We start from the raw sequence: 14099 nt of genomic DNA on the forward strand, positions 1-14099 counted from the left end.
TTTGTTTTCCTTTGAAGAGATAACTGCTATTAACATTTTAGAGGCATTTCATTTTAATCTTACCTAGAGAGGGAACACGGAGCAAACACACTGTATGTCCAGGTTTATCAAATACATGTTTTTATTTTTTTATTTTTTATTTTTTAAGTGATTTCAAATACATGTTTTTAATCCAACATGGTTAGCATCTGTGCCATGGTTTTTAAAGCCTGCACAATATTTCAGATTACAAATATTTTATAAATTTAAGATCATTTCTGCCTTACTGGCGATGCGGGTTGATTTGAATGTTTCAACATTATAACTAACATGGAAGGCATTCTTGTACATAATCCCAACGCACACTGCTTATTAATTCTTAGAAGTAAAGTCACTGGGTCGAACAGTGTAAATAAATAGTTTTAAACTTTGAACGTATTGTCAGTTGGTACCAGAAAAAGCGGGCAAATGACGCCCTTGGAAGCCGTATATGAAGCCTTTCATCCATTCATCTCGGCAACCTCGTCAGTATGGACTGTTGACATGTCCTTACAAATCTCTGATGACCCGACCAATGACAAGCTGTGTTTCGTGGCCCCGTGGCCCCGGGTCTCCTACTCTGCCAGCCGCCGGGGCTGCCCAAGGCTCAGACTGGGACTGCCTCTCCCACTCTCCTCGTCTGGGAGAATCTCATCCACTTACGTGTTTCCAATTCCGTCTGCAGGCGTCAGCATAAAGGCGGCCCTCCTGCCTAGCCCTCTCCTCTGAACATCAGCCCAGACCCCAGGTCTTATCTCTGCGTACATTTGTCCTATGCTTCCCCCAGAGCTCTCCCGCAGACCTCACCTCTGGCGGGGCTGGGTCCTCCTTCTGTACCGAGATTGTGTGCCAGAGTGGGCTGCACACACATAGAATATCAGTGTTCTGAGATGGGACCTGAGAACATATGAATGATTATTAAATTCCAGAATGAGATCCAGTGTCCTCTGAATCAATACGTTTACTTTAACCCGTCACCTCTGTCCCATCCACCTCATTTTCATGCCAGGAGGTCAGGAGCTATTTTTGAGACCTCACCTGCCCCCCCACCTGTTAGAGGCATCTATTGACTATCTGGAACAGGACACCCAGAGCCCCTGACTCCTCTCAGTCCACTGATGCTGTCCTTGTGCGTGCATCGGGACTTAAGAGTTTGGATTGCTGAAAGCACCTGCTAACTAGACTTCCAGCATCTGTGCTTGCCTCCTTCCACTTCATTCTGCATGTTGTGCCAGAAATGATGACTTTATTATTTTTAAGATTTTATTTATTTATTTGTCAGAGAGAGAGAGAGAGAGCACATAAGCAGGGGGAGCAGCAGGCAGAGGGAGAAGCAGGCTCCCCTGAAAGGAGCCCGATGTGGGACTTGATCCCAGGACCCTAGGATCATGACGCGAGCTGAAGGCAGACACTTAACTGACCGAGTCACCCAGAAGTCCCAGAAATGATGACTTTAAAAGCAAGTCTGATCCTCTCTTCCTTGGTTGAAACACTGAGATGCTTCTCGTTCCCCTAGGGCAAGGGTGACGGTCCTCAAGGAGCCCCCCAAGCCCTGCATGGTGTGGCTTTGCCCCAAGCTCTTGCCTGACCCTGCTCTACTCCCCCTACTCGACACCCTTCCCTACTTCCTGGAAGGCGGGAACTCCGTGCTGCCTGGGGCCTTGGCAAACGCCATGTGTCCCTGTGCCCAGGACACTCTTCTCACTCCTAGCCCACCTCCTTACCTGCCTGGTGCTCCACATTCTTTATGTCTCCACCTTAATGCCTTCCTGGGACCGCAGACTAGGATGTATTAAACGCCCCATGTTCTATTCTCTCATTCACTCTTGAATTTCTCCCTAATTCTTTCCACAAATATCTTTAAAAATTCATCTAATAATTTATTTAATACCTCCCTTCCCTGTTCTACTATAAACCACAGAAAAGCAAGGACCAAACTAGTCTTATTCACTGCTGGAGTCCCAGTACCCAGTGCAGGGCTCAGCACATAACAGGTGCTCAGTAATCTCTCGGTGTGCAAATGAACGAACAAACACTGTCGAAGTATCTTCAGAGTTTTCAGCTTTTTAATTTTTTTGAGGTGTATGTTTATAAAGGTTGCTGTTTGAGGGGCAATGTTTTTTTATTAACTTGCAAGAATTTCTATAACCAAAATATTAACCCTCTGCTGTTATGTTTGTTAAACAGAATTCCTTTTGGTAAGTCAAATTTTGTATGTTTTGTTTCTTGCAAACACATAATGATAATAGCGCTTATATAATAATTAGCGTGAGCAGACAGCTTCGTGGTGCTCTGTGTATTATAACGTCACACCACCCTATCGTGTGTAGGAGTTCTTATTGTCACTATTCTGCAGGTGAGAAACTGAGGCACAGAGGGGTTAAGTAAGTTGTCGAAAGTCACACAGCTACTATTAACAGAAGCAGGACTCTGTACTCTTAACCTTTAGGATGCTTCTGAAGAAGGGCTTGTGTTTTATTTTTTGTTTTTTCAAGTACAGCGGACATAATATTCAGAGGTGGAAGTTAATGGAGAAGGGGAATGAGGACCTCTAGGAAGGAATGGCATGTACAAGACAAGGAGGTCGGAGGGCATCGAGGGCACAGGGAAAAGGCAAGTATGCACCCAGGCTACATTCTGAAGGGAGCAAAGATAAAGAGGGAGAGAGAGCCCGGCTTCCTCGAGTCCTTGGCTGTGCAGAAGTGTGTAGGACCGGTGCTGTCAGCAGTGAGGGCTGCTGGAGGATTCACAAAGGGGAATGTTCTCGGGATGACTACTTCTGTAGATGAGTAGCTTGCTTTCTTCCTGGTAAGAATGAGGAGGAAATCACGGCAAGATAAAGCTGGGTGCGATTGAACGGTATATTTGCTGTAAAAATCCAGCTTCACAATTCTGAGAAGTGCAACGTGTCAGTCTCTGAAGACAGAGGGTGGTGTGTGTATCTGAGCTGTCTTTTCCTCCTTTGTTTCCATGGAAGAAGAAAGTGTACCGTTGCTTCTGAGTAGGGGGTGTTGGGCTGTCTCGCCAGGGGTACGGTCGTTCCAGTCCCCGTGGCATGGTCACTGCCAGCGCTGGGCCATGCAGTGATGTCCTACTGGAAAAGAACGAGCTGTGGTTCTAATTGTTAGGGATCCCGGCTATTCCTCTAAGAGAAACAAGGATCACTAAAAATGTTACAATCAGGCAAGGAGGATTTAGGACACTGGCCTTATTTCTCTGACGGGATCACAGGCACTGAACTCTGGAGCCTCATTCACAACGGGGCTTCCCCCAGGTCCACGGAGCCTGGAGAGATCGGGGGCAGAATTCAGGCATGTCCATGACCTAGGCTGGGGCAGGGGGTGGAGCAGTTTGTTGTCAATCACCTCTAACTAAAATGTATACCTTTTTTCTACTATGAATGGGGAACACACTGCAATCCTACCAGCCCCAACTGTGACTTGGTCAGAGCAGCAATCATGGTTTTCCACTTCACAACGCATGTGTTTCAGACACCTTGAAATAAGCTTTCAGCTCGCACACCTTCAAAATGCCCACCCTTAGTTATTTATGCTTAAAGACAAGCCCAGTTTTGGTTTTTTTTTTTTAATGCTTTAATGAGTGCATTTTATTATTACTGGTGTCTTTTGTACTCCTCTTGAGCTTATTTTTATCTATTTAAACCCATTCTGAGAAGGCAGTCCGACCCGAAGGACCACAACACAAAAATGGTCAAGGAACCCCGAGCTGGAAGATAAAAATGAGACTGACTAGCTAGCTATGCTTTCTGAGCTCTCTGGTGAGCCGTGCGTGAAATGGCCACACTCTCATCCCACAGTGATTACCTTTGTCTTCAGGGTTCCCGGCACTGGGAAAGTCTGGGTGGTTTTCCTCCTAAGAATGTCATCTGTATGTGAAACCCCGTCTCTACATTTTTTGACCTTCTGACCTACTAACGAGCATACATTTGCTCTTCCCGAGGGATGCCAGATTTAGCAAATAAAAATAGAGTTCTCCTTGGGACCCCTGGGTGGCTCAGTCCGTTAAACATCTGCCTTTGGCTCTGGTCGTGATCCTAGGGTCCTGGGATCGAGTCCCGCGTTGGGCTCTCTGCTCAGCGGGGAGCCTGCTTCTCCCTCTGCCTGCTGCTCCCCCTACTTGTGCGCACTCTCTCTCTGACAAATCAATCAATAATACCTTTAAAAAAATATATAGGTCTCCTTTATACTATATCTATATAGTACATGTATATGGACTTTAGATAAAAATGAATAATTTTTAGTATAAGTATATACCAAATATTGCATGGGGTGTAGTTATACTAGAAAATTACTGGTTGTCCATCCGAAATTCGGTTTTGACTGGGCATCTCCTATTTTACCTAGCAACCCTAAAAACACCAAAACTGGGCCGGTAGTCCTCCAGCTAATGAACTATGGATGGCTAGAAAGTGTCTCCTTACACTGTTTACTGATGGAGATTCATTAACCTCCAAAAGTCTCAAAGACTTTGATTGAATGGGAAGGGATTTTGAGGTTTGAGATTTTCTTAATATCACTCAGTGATCATAAGCATCTATGTTTTCGACTTTGGGACCAGCGGACAACTCAGATACATGACCAGTTCTTCAAGTAAACTGACCACAGATCCAAGATTTGGGGTGTAAACGGTGTCCCCTTGAGATACTGTGTCAGCCGGTTTCTCTATCAGAGAACGTGGTCAGGGTTCAGAACGACGTGAAACTGAATTTCAAAACCTTTTGACGCTTGTCCCATTGTTAAATAACCTGGTTCCAAATCAAGCAAAAGTCCTAATTTCCTTTGTCTGCGATGAGGTTCCAATCACGATAATAATGAGCATGGAAATCACCAAGGACAAGAATTCCACATTTGTCTCCAGGTGAGTCACACCAAAGGCCATTAACCACCAACTGAGGGAGACCAACAATTCCAAATTAATTCTAAACAGAAGAAAAAGTCGTCAGCTTGCAGCCGGAAAAACAAGCCAGCCTGAAATCGGTATGTATATTTATAATGTGATATTCTTTCTATATTTCTATGCCTTCATTAGAATAAAAAATACTACAGATGTGCGGCAAAGCAAGATGTGAGGGGCTAAAGGTGGTGGATTCAATGTCTCGGTGAGTGAGAGATTTATTAAGGGGAAAATCAACTTGAAATTTTGCAAATTACATAATGATATGTTGTGATAACAGAGTGCTCTAGTCTCAAGCGACTTTTCAAGCAGGGAGATGAAGTGAGAGAAAACGAACGTCCTGGCTTGCTTCCCATGTTTCTCTTCCTCTCTTAATGCTCCAGCTATGCTCAGTTTGAGTTTTATTAAGCAGAATACACCAAATAAAATATTTGTTCCTCTACAAGCACCGTCTACAAAGACAGATGCCTTCCGTTCTGATGATTCTAGGTCACGGTCAGACAATCCCAAAGCTCTGCCTTTTCTTCTCCTTATCTAAAATCTGAAGAGGACAATGTTGAGTCACCTTCTCTGTGTTACGTTTGAACGAATCCAGACAAGAATAGTAAGCGAGTGTCTGTGAGCTAGTTAAAGAACTCTGTCCCCTGAAGAGAAAATCGGGGGCAGTGTCGTTGGGGCGACTAACGCAACACAATTCACCTTGGGTTTTTTTTTTTCTTCCCCTCAGACATAAATTTTCCTGTTTTACCAGTCATTCCACAACAATGCATGTCCAAGCCATGCTGTGATTAGAGGGGAGAGTATGCTTATTACCCAAGTTCTTCACATGTTGGGGCACGGGGAGATGAAGGGCAGTACGCCAAAGGAAATTTCCATTTTAGCTGCTGCACATTCTTACTCTACAGGAAAGTTCGCTGTTATTAAGTAATAACGTTCGGCTGAAATTGGTCACTTGTAACAACAGACAGATGTATAATGTTTTATTTAGGTTAGCCAGCTCTTTCACAAATAAAGGGCTTGAAATTAAACTGTCTTTACAAAAATATTCTGCAAATGATACCTCTGCCTTATTCCAGTGCTCAGATTCTTTGCCATGGAAAATGGAAAATGAGTCTCCTGTTGAACCCTGCGTCTGTTTAAACTTATTTTTGCCGCGTAGAGAAAGGTTGATGTTCTACGGAATGAAAAAAATTTTTAAAAAAAGAACCTGCATTGAGGAAGAAAGGGTATAACTATGCAAACCACATTTAGAGATGGAAAAGGATTTTTTTTCGTACTTATGGAATTTGAAACAATAATAATGGAATGGAAACATAGGGAAAAGGCTAAATATTTGACCGCAGAGGCAAATTGGATCATCAGACACTCACATGCAATGCAAAATGTGGGATTTGTCTTTAAAGGAGTACTCATCGGTTTCCAAAAGAAAGACCTCTCCAACCCACCAAGCCATCACTGACAAGCTCTGGCCACATAATCCTTGGAGAAGTTGGGCTCTTTTTAAGACAGGTTTTGGGCAGCACCTGCAAAGCTTCTGATTCAGTAGCCGAAGTGTGAGACTGAAGAATTGCCATTTCAAATGAGCTTCTAAGTGGTACTGATGCTGCAGTTGTTGGGGGGGGGGGCGGGTTCACCCTCTTCTCTGCTCCCCTGTCATCAGTATCCAGTGAGAAGGACAGCTCATCTCAAGGTATTTTCTGACAACAAACACAGACAGCTGCCTGTCAGAAGGATTGAGAAGCACAAAGCCTTGCTTCCTCCCCAAATCCTGCCACTAGCTCAGTGACCTTGAACAAGTCACCCAACTTTTTGATCCTCTTTTCCCCCAGATATAAAGTGCAGAGCTTAGACCAGTTCAGCACTTCTCAAATGTTATATAAATGCCAGATAGAGTTCAGCAGGACTTCTCAGACCCTTTAATAGACAGCCATGAGGCATCCATCTCAAATGGGTACAGACCGCAAGCTGTTTGGGTGTTTGGTAAGCAAAGCTTCCCAAAATTATCTGAGTACAAATCTTTTTATTTGTGGAATGCCTGCACCACACACTTGGGAGAATCCTTAACAAAGGACTGCTAACGCCCTTCAGCTCCAGCTCGCTCAGCCATAGAGGCCAGGTTCATGCTTTAGGCCTCTGAGTTCTTGGCCAGTGAACCCTGAAATCCAACTCCAGGATGATACCCACCATCGAAGGATGAAACTTTTGGGCAATTTTCAATCAGTTGCTTTCCTTTCCCCCCAAATTTCTCATTTTTTCCCACGATCACATACTTGAACTTCTATCCCTTAGATCACTTCCGGCAATTGAAAACTCTACCGGGCATCTACCATACTTGTATGTTTAACCCCATTGACTTTCTCTTCTTTCTTACACCAAAGGGCTAAGTCTTTTGTTTGAAGGTAATGAGATTGAACTTTGAGACAACCCAATTTATGTGCTTACGAATTTCCTACGTATGTTTATAATTCATTAAGTGGAGTAGAGCACAGGTCATGCTCTCCAAGTGTGGTCTCGATACCAGCAGGGTCAGCGTCACCTGGGAATTCATTAGAAATGCAGATTCTCAGGCTCCACTCTAGACCTACTGAATCAGAAACTCTGGGTGGGACCCAGCCCTGTTTCAAGGCCTCTGGGTGATTCTGACGCCCACTGAAGTTAGAGAAGTCATGGATTAGAGATGAGAGGCATGGGGTACAGGCTCCAGCAAACCTCGTGCTGCATCATAGTTTCCTAACCTGGAATCCTCAAACAGTAGCAGTACCTCTTTCAGAATCGATGTGAGAATTAAAGTAATATATGGCACCTCTATAATGTCTACCATGGTATCAACAATAAATCAAATATAACAACTTATTCTGTAACGGATACTAACATGTAATGAGCAGGAACTTACCTTATGCTGCACCAAAGTTCATCACGAGTAGAGATGCTCTTTTGAGTTGAATTTGATGACCTAGGAGTACAGTGGCCAGATAGGAACACAGCTATAGAGACAGGTAGACCTGGTTTGCCAACAAGGCCCTCCATGGATTAACTCTACGAAATGTGTGAATTATCTCATATCTCTAAGCTTCGTTTCCTCACTTAGAAAATTGAGAAAATACTTTCTTCACAAGGTAAAGAGAAGGATGAAATGCTGTAATTGCTTTGGAAAGTTCCTGTTCCCTTTTAAGTACCCCTTCCCGAATGAAAGTTGTCAGGGATATAATGATAACGTGTGTCTCTCATCGCCTTAACTGAGGGCTTCCTGTTCGACAGAATATTAGAGTGATAGCATCTAAGGCCCTTCTGTCTCGCCCTGCAAAGCTGTCTTGTCAAGATAAACTCAAATGTTGATTTAGAAGTAATTTAGTGAGAATTTGTTCGCCTTTCCTATGTTGTCCTTAGAGATCAGGCAGATCTTTCTTCCTACTTGAATCTTGTTAGATTTGAGTTTCTTTTTCTATTCAGTGTTTAGTCATAGACCAACATTCAGAGTTTACATTAGGGTATTTCAAGACTTTCCATATTTCGTTTAAAATACAGTATCTTTTAGGTCAGGCATATAATCCTAAGACACAAAAACATGTAGCAAGGGTGTCCTTGTGGTCAGGCTTTCACTAGATTTTGCCTCAGTAACAATCACTTCCAAGAATCCAGTGGCTTAAGCAACCAGAGTTTTTTGTCACTCGTGTTGCAAGTCAGCTTTGGCTCAGCTGCAGCTCGGCTTTCAGTGCCTCCTCCTCCCCATTCCCCAGAAGAAGAAACAGCCCATCTGAGACCCACCTGAGACCCTGCCAGGAGTCTGACACCTCTGTTCAGGTGTGGCGTGAGTCACTGCAGCTCACGCCCCATTGGCCAACACAGTCACATGACTACATCTGACACAAAAGGGTGGAAACAGATTCTCCACCCTCCACCCCCAAGGGCAGGTCCAGGGAAGGATTCCTTATAGATGGACCCAGCAGAGAAGAGCAGCATAACTGGAAGCCACAATCAGCTATAATAACCAACAATGACCCTAACTTTGTCAGTTGGGATCCAGGTTCTTAACTTCAAAATACAGAGCAAGATAGAGGAAACTCAACTGCAAATTTCCCATCATCTCGACAGGTGCTTCCCCTCAGATCCTTAAGATTCTTATTGACAAGAAGGACCGATTCCACTGCTTCCCAGAAGCTGTCATTACTCCCAGACATCCTCAGTACTCAATGGCCTGATGGGAAAAATGAGTTTGTAGAAGAAAAGAGTCATTTCCCCAATAGATAAGAACTCAAGAGCCACCCTTTGGGAATCTGCTGAAAGTCAACTTTGTCCACCATCTTTGTTTTCAGTAGACATGCCCATTTCTGAGGCCACCTGGGCAGGCAACCGTGTCCTCGGCTGACATGGATGGAGTTGACGACTTCATAAAGAACAGTCAGACCAGCCGCACTGAAGCAAGTCTTAGACTGCTTTTGAAGAGCAGGGAAGACTATGGCGGGAGGCCAGAGCCAAAGGTCCCAGCACATAGATTTGTGTGGCCACAGACACAGGATCCAAAGAAAGGACAGCCAAGCCTCACTGATTTTATTTTCAATTATTTTTAAACTTCTTGAGTTCAGTGAACCCCAAGTACATTCTTGTCGAGCATTTCTTTTTCTACTTACTAGTTAAACCCATGGTTCCTTAAAGTGAAATTTAATCCAGGTATTTGGGATCCATGGCTAAGAGACAGATCATGCCAAGACTGTTTTGTTAGAAATACTTGATGTCCAAAGAAGCTTTTTAAGCAACTTTTCTTACAAACAGGAAACTGTTTCGATAGAGATTTAAAGTCAGATCCCCTCAAATTGCAATTTGCATCTGGAAATCCAAAGTTATGGTTTGATTTGGATTTCATCACTTAGTGCCTCCCCACCCCTGTGAAGGTACGTGGAATAATGTCTCGAGCTTTGGCTGAGGAACTCTGCCGTCTCCCTAGTTTGTTATTAGCTATTTTTCTGTAGATGGAAGTGAGTTATTTTTCTGCCCATCAGGGAACACAGAATGAAGTTTTTATCAGGACGGGCAAATTGAAAACTCCCAAAGTTTGACTCAACAGAGCACTAAGTTTTTAGAAGGAATCAGTGTTGTACTAACTAGGAGGGGGAAAAAAATCATTCTTTAATGCTTTAAAAAATCAGTATTTATCACTGGCCCACGGGGTAGTTGGCACTCATCTATAAGGATGGTGGAGATAGGACATTTCTGAAAATGAACAACCAGACGTTTTCCGTACCTATGCGCAACAGTGCTATTTTAGGATGCTCAGGGGAAATGAGGGCTAAGGGTCTTCAGCAAGAGGGAAAGCTATTGCTATCATCTGAACTGTGTATCCCAGTGCGTAGTTTTCAGTGTGTGTTCCTGGAACAGCAGCATCACCTGCAAGCTGTTAGATACACAGATTCTTGGGCTCCATCCCAAACCTACTGAAATCGGAAACTCTGACCTTTCCAGGTGATTCTGATGCAGCTAAAGCTTGAGCACCTTTGTCAAGGGGGCAGGGAGGGTAGGCCTGGGAGCTTCACAGGGGCGCTGCTGCCACATACCAGCTGTTGGGAACTTGGGTGAGACACTTAACCTCTTTGTGCCTGTTTCCTCCTCATGGGGATAATGATGGCACTTGCCTCATGGAGCTGGGGTGAGGGCTCATTACGTTCACGCACGGAAGGCATTGAAAACAATGGTCGCACACGGTGTTGTAGTGTTATCTCTTTATAATGACGATGATGGTAACTTATCAGAATCTTGATTTTATTGTTGTCATTGTTATTATTCATCGACATCTTTCCTACATTGGACCACTTCTGACTCTATTCTGATTCTATTCATGCTTATTATTGGCATGCATATTTCTTCTAATTGGTCAGTGGCTTCCTGGTCATTTATAGACCGATTTCTCTCTGATAGGTCAGAGTGTTCGGGCTCAGTGTGGCTGATTTCTTTGATCATCTTCTCGTTAAGACCCTCTTTCTTTGACAGAATTTTGTCCTCTCTGAGGAAATGTTGGGAACTCTCGTTCATTTTTTCATTCTCATTGTTTTGTCCCCAAGACTGGAAGTTCGGTTCTTCATATAACTAAATACCTTTTTCAATGTGCCAACCCTTTAGTTCTGTTTCAAAATATGTTTTTCTTTCCTTAATCTCTAGAAAACAAATGCTCCACAGCATAGGCAATCAATGACTTCATTCCATGTGTGTGTGATTGGCTTGAAGTAGGAGAGGAATGTTGACCTCTCCATTCAGTAGTTTCCAGGACTTCACTTCAATAAAGATATCACCGTTGTAAGATTACAATCCCAACCCACAGGCTGGAACAAATATAATGAACACTGGAGAAATAAATACAATTTCCAGTGACTAAAGAAAACTGTAATGGTTTCTAGGGACTATTGCTTATTTGTGGAGATAGGATCGGGGAATTTAGAGGAGAGGGGAATATCTTTTAGTGTTCTTTCCATCCTTAGCTTTGGGAAACTGCTCTTATTTCTTAACGCTTTAGAAGTGAAGCCAGGTAGATTGAAGAATCACTAAGGAAAAAAATATCTAAGGCAGTGACATAAAATTATATGAAATGAGAGTGTGTATAAACAATGAAGCAGACTTCACGAAGGAAGGGTGCTGCAGAACACAATACTGTAAATTCAGAGCATATGGCGAAGTGTAAATGACAAAGCACATGGGGAAGATTGATGGGCACATAGAAGGAGATGCTGGATCTTCACAGATGAGGATTACAGTGAGAATAGATGCAGCCGGAAATAGATGAGACATTGTTGGCCAAAGACCGCAAACACACTGGGGGAATTGAGTGTGCGAGAGGCTACCCAGGTTGGTAACGGGGACTATTGGCATGATCAGAGAGTATTTATTGTAACTATTTACAATAATTGGTGGATCAGAAAGGAAGTGTGAAAGGTATGTGTACCCCTATGTGTAAGACAGACAAAAATGTGGGGAGATCTAAGGAGGAGGCAAAAGAGCCTTTTGAATTTAGAAGACATTACATTAAACTTTGGAGGCTGAAGGGGCATTTGTGGCGTACTGACAAGAACTCCGGTCTACCTTTTAAAGACTTTGGACCTTGTTCTTTCTGCCTGGAACCATCTTTGTGATGCAGACCAGTCACTCCAACCTCCCAGGTCTATTTCTTTGTTTGAAAAATGTGGGTCTGATGCCTCGGGTTTGACAGTCTTTCCAGCTCTGATGTTCTGTGACTCAACAGTAATAATGCATTTCCACAGGCGGTAAAAATATTCTAGACTCTTCCCTTCCAATGCTCACTGTTTACTTCCTCTGCACTTCCCCTTCCTGCCTCCCTGTTTGCTGGTCAGTTGATAGTGGGCCTCAATGGGGGTGAGTTAACCCACTCTTTCCAGGGTGTTTTACTATTGAGATCCCTCCAGAGGGTGGGAATTCTATAGGGAAGGCAGTGGTTGGGGCTTCAATTTGATTCTTAAAACATTCCTTGAGCCTTTGGTCTATTCCGGGCAGCATGCCAGATTATCAGGGATTGAAAGGTGAATGTTAGGGCTCTAGCCCTGGGGGAACGGTTAAGGGTCAGTTTCCCTGGGTCGGTCTCCTTGTAAACACCTGTGAACTCCACACGTGCCTCTTTCTTTCAGGCAGAAGCAGAATCCCATGGTAGCCAGGTGAGTGAAGGGGAGCGAGGACGTCCTACCTGCCTTGAAGAAGACGCCTTCTGACCCGCGGAGGGAGTGACCAGGTAGTAAACAGTCTGAGGGCACAGGGTGTTGAGAGGGAGGGAAAAGGTGTTTACCTTCTGAGTGTGGTCCTGCAGCCACTCTTTTCCACAGAGAGAGATGCTAAAACCGAGACTCCCGCCCCAGAGGCTCTAGGTCTGTTCCCCCTATAAGACCACCAACCTCGGGTAGCTATTGGGGTCTCTACCTCCAACACTAGACGTGCAAAAGTGCAACAAAAGAGCTTTCGGCGGAAAGAGGGAAAAGATCCAGCTCACCCCAAGCCTGGCCCATTGCCCCTTTTAATGAGAGGTTAAAACAGAAGCTTCATGGCACTGCCTTCACGTAAACAGGGCCAAGTTTTCCAGAATCTGGCAGACAGCTGAGCTTGGAGCTTCGCTCGTGCCCTCAGGACACTTGTGTGTCACTCACACTTGAAAACATAAGTCTCTGTTTTTATTCAGTGGATTGAATGGCATGCACTTTCCCCTAGCAGTTTCTCTCTCTCTCTCTCTCTCTCTCTCTCAAAAGTGCATGCATTTGCTTGTGCATAAGATGCGTTTGTTTTTGGCGGTGCTCGTGTTCTGAGCTTGCCTAGGCGTTTGGGCATGGCCGCATGGCGTTTCGTTCCCAAGCTTCCGTGGTGGGCCCTTTCCTCTTGGTTCCTGAGAAATGCTGCTGAGGGGCTGGTAAAGTCTAGGCTCATCAGTTACAGCCTGTGTTTTTCTTCTAAACTGATCTCCAAGGAAGTGGAATAGCCTTCAACAAGGAAAATAAATTCTGAATTGCTTCGGGTCCTTCTTTGCAATGCAAATGAAAAAGTAACTTTCCTTTCCAAGAAAAAAAAAAATCATTTCAAGGGCCATTCAGTAAATGACACGCTCTTAATATAACAGGAAAATTAAAAAGCACAACAACTGCCTGCACCCTCAACAAGTGTTAGCCTCTGATGGATGGTTTCAGTTTCCTTGAAAGGGTTTGCCCAGAAGATTACTTCCAAAACTTCTATTGAGCTAATGCTGCTCTAACAGCAAAGATTATTGCATGAATCACAGACCACTGTATCCAGTTCCTTTTTAAAGGGGGGATTTTTCCTTTATCCTTAAAATACCAATGAGGTGAAAAAACAAAACAAACAGAACAAAACCATGCCAACCAGGTAGGGTTACCCTGTAATCACTGACATTATCTTTTTCAAGGAACGTAGGGTGACTGATTTCAGTCACCAGGCAGGTAGTATAAGACGCTGGAGGGCCTCACGCCCAGCCTGTTCCTGTCTGCTGGTGCAGAGGGGAGCGTTCCCTGGCACTCAGCGTGGGAGCCCAGATTCTAGGTGGGTCTGTTCTGCCATAATGTTGGGTGCCTGTCCTTACCTACTTGTTCTTTAGCTTTTTTTTTTTTTTAAGATTTTTTATTTATTTATTTGACAGAGAGAGAGACAGCCAGCAAGAGAGGGAACACAAG

General features: G+C 44.0%; 1 protein-coding gene across 6 annotated transcripts in view; it reads left to right on the plus strand.

Annotated features, from left to right (window-relative positions):
* Positions 1–14099, plus strand: part of KCNJ15 (potassium inwardly rectifying channel subfamily J member 15) — an 87085-nt gene that overhangs the window by 53423 nt on the left and 19563 nt on the right. For 2 of the 6 annotated variants that reach the window (XM_045813542.2, XM_045813541.2), the window contains exon 2: positions 12558–12658. The gene's annotated coding sequence lies outside the window, so the exon portion shown is untranslated. Of the gene's footprint in view, positions 12659–14099 lie in introns of all 6 variants that reach the window. The other 4 variants (XM_087861805.1, XM_087861802.1, XM_087861804.1 and 1 more) reach the window with 3 other exon arrangements.

The sequence above is a fragment of the Ursus americanus genome, chromosome 4 (genome assembly GCF_024610735.1).
Source record: "Ursus americanus isolate L20-20 chromosome 4, mUrsAme1.1.p, whole genome shotgun sequence".
Taxonomy (NCBI): domain Eukaryota; kingdom Metazoa; phylum Chordata; class Mammalia; order Carnivora; family Ursidae; genus Ursus; species Ursus americanus.